Source organism: Silene latifolia, chromosome X (assembly GCF_048544455.1).
Source record: "Silene latifolia isolate original U9 population chromosome X, ASM4854445v1, whole genome shotgun sequence".
Classification (NCBI taxonomy): Eukaryota; Viridiplantae; Streptophyta; class Magnoliopsida; order Caryophyllales; family Caryophyllaceae; genus Silene; species Silene latifolia.
In genome coordinates this window covers 44,218,286-44,221,059 of record NC_133537.1, presented here as the reverse complement: position 1 = coordinate 44,221,059, position 2,774 = coordinate 44,218,286, and the positions used below count along the sequence as shown (strand labels likewise).

At 36.0% G+C, this 2,774-nt stretch overlaps 1 long non-coding RNA gene across 1 annotated transcript; it reads right to left on the bottom strand.

Annotated features, from left to right (window-relative positions):
- Window positions 1-972: 972 nt before the first annotated feature.
- On the bottom strand, window positions 973-1,958 carry LOC141621373 (uncharacterized). Its single transcript, XR_012532268.1, has 4 exons — window positions 1,876-1,958; window positions 1,678-1,750; window positions 1,473-1,571; window positions 973-1,268 (listed from the first exon to the last, which is right to left on the bottom strand). It is a non-coding gene; the product is annotated as an uncharacterized LOC141621373 (long non-coding RNA).
- Window positions 1,959-2,774: the final 816 nt, after the last annotated feature.

The window sequence follows — 2,774 nt, the reverse complement described above, 5'->3', positions numbered from 1 at the left end:
AAAGGGAGATGGAAAAATTTGGTGAATTCTGCAACTGAAGCAGAATATGTAGAAAATGGGAGAATACTTTTTGAAAAATACCGCTTTCTCCCTTGGTTGGAAAAATATTTGAAAAATACATGGCTTGAACCGTACAAAGAGAGATTCGTGTCAGCATGGATTAATAAAATCCTACATTTTGGGAATGTTACTACAAACAGGTAACCTCTAAGTAGATAGTAAATTGTAGTTATATGGATTTTTTTTTTCAATTTATTTAACTCGTATTGCATTGTTTTGCAGAGTTGAGAGTGCACATGCGTCGTTAAAGAGACTGTAAAAAACTGCTGTTGGTGGTTTTGACACTGTTTTTGAGTCAACTAATAATTCTGTAAAACTTCAGATTTGAGAAGTAGTTAGAGAATTGGGTCGCTCAAGAATTGTTCGCTATCATGTTGGTGTGGCTTTTAGTGTGTATAAAAGATTGAATTTAAATGTTAGTCACCACGCGATTAGGACTCTAGATCTCGCACTACAAAAGCCAGAATGTAATAATTGTGTTATGAGGATAACACATGGTTTACCTTGCCACTACTACAGAAATCATGAAGGACATCGGACTTCTAGACACATGGACATCGGATTATAGGCCGATGTAGAGTTCAGTCCCGTCCATATGGGGTGTAATGGACATGGGACTTTAAACCGATGTCCATTAATATATGCACATCGGATTTTTAAATATATCCGATGTCCATATGAGTAATGAACATCAGATTTTAACATTAATCCGATATCCATATGTGTAATGTACATCAGATTTTTATAGAAAGCCCATGTCCTTTGAAGCTAGAATTACATCGAACTTTTATAAATCCGCTGTCCTTTATATTGTTTTTTTTTTTTTTATAAATTTGAAAAGAGCAGGCCAATTCATATTGCATTACACCAATTTGAATGCCAAAACATTAATACAAAACATGCCAACTGCCATTCAACCAAAATGATCGATTTCAATTAATAAAAACCGATCCCAATCAACATACAACGCAACCGTCTCCGTCATCCGAATTCAACAACTAACGAACAACAACAAAGGGCATAACAAATCCCAGCCAACATAACATATGGTCTTGCAGATCATGTAATCAGTTTTTCAAAATGCAACTACCTAATACATTACTACGCTAGCTAGCTATCTACGGCTAGATATTGAGAAAATAGTTCGCCCACAAGTCCCGAACCTGATCTAATTCTTCTTGTGAATATGGCGTGGTGTCTTGAAAAACCTGTAATGCATATTAATGACAATGGGGCAGTCAGACATGGCCTCACAAGGGCAGCTTCATATAAGCTAATAATTAAGGGAAGAGGGTGCAGCAGCTAGCTCATTGAATTGGCAGCAGGTTCGCCCACAATGCGTATAGGCAGCAGGTCAAAGTAGGATAATTACTTGAAAAAATACCGAGTTTTGCTATAATGTCGAAACTGACCTCATTGATAGCTTTTGTTGGATTAGAACGCGTGACGATTTCCAGCATGTACCTCATGACGTAGTACCCGCATTCTACAACACCTTGTTGACGAGCACACTAAAACAACAACTCGACAAGAATTAAACCAATAACATGACTTTGTCAATTAAAAGTGATTGATGATCAGACATTGAATTTGTCGTCATAATAAGCAACAACTTACATTATGTTGCAGCCATTGCGGTGCTTGAGAACGCATTCTTTCCCCACCATTGTAGCCGTATACTCTTACCGATCTAAATATAAACATGGTTTCAAATAAATGATTGTCAGCCAATAATAGTTGCCATTTTTAATGTTCTAATCAGTTGAACATTTATTTATGTGCATATCAATAAATGAACTATTAAGATGAACTTACGCATTAATTAAAGATCTCAACTTTGACGGCACTGACTTTCCTAGTGAGTCGAACCAATGCACTTGATTATGATCAGCAACGTCGGTCACAACGAGCATCCAACGATCACCGTAAATAATTTGTAACTTATTTACATGATAATCAATAATAAATGGTGACAGTTTTGTTTATTTAAAAGGCAAGGTTGATCAGCACTTACTCATCGTAATATGGAGCGATGTAAAATTTCCTTTTCAAGTCTTTCATCCTTTTAGAAAGTATGGTTACTGCTTCATCGAAGATAGATGTCTGACCATGGTTGCACACACTATATATGAACTTGAATACAATATTTGCTAATAAAGACAAAATAAAAACAACCATGGTCAGACATCTATCTTCGAAAGGGTGCTCAAAACCACGGACACTTGTGAAATCCCCTATGTCTATCATCCAATACAAATACCACTACTAATTAAAGTGAGAATGATAACCTAAATTAGCATGATCAATGACTGCTCATCTAGTGCACACTGCACACCCTCACTAGCATAACAATAGCACTTGGAATTCAAAATAAAATCTGAAATCCCCTACCCACTTAACGAAATCACATATAGCTATTAACAGTATAATAATATCCAGATTCACAAATGACGCTCTTAGCTGATACAACCTAATGTCATGGTTATGGTAACAACAAGGACAACTCTCTGTTACAATAAGTAGACAAGGTTAATGTATAAGGTGGCATGAAAGTAGATACACACCACAACATGGGTTGAACCACGACAAGATTGGCTTCATATTTAAGAATCCTTGTACAATGATTATAACTAAAAATTCTTCTTGCAATGATAAAGTAGCACAAGAAAGATTAATTACCAGAAAGCATCCGCATTAGAGAGGCTAATAGAAGG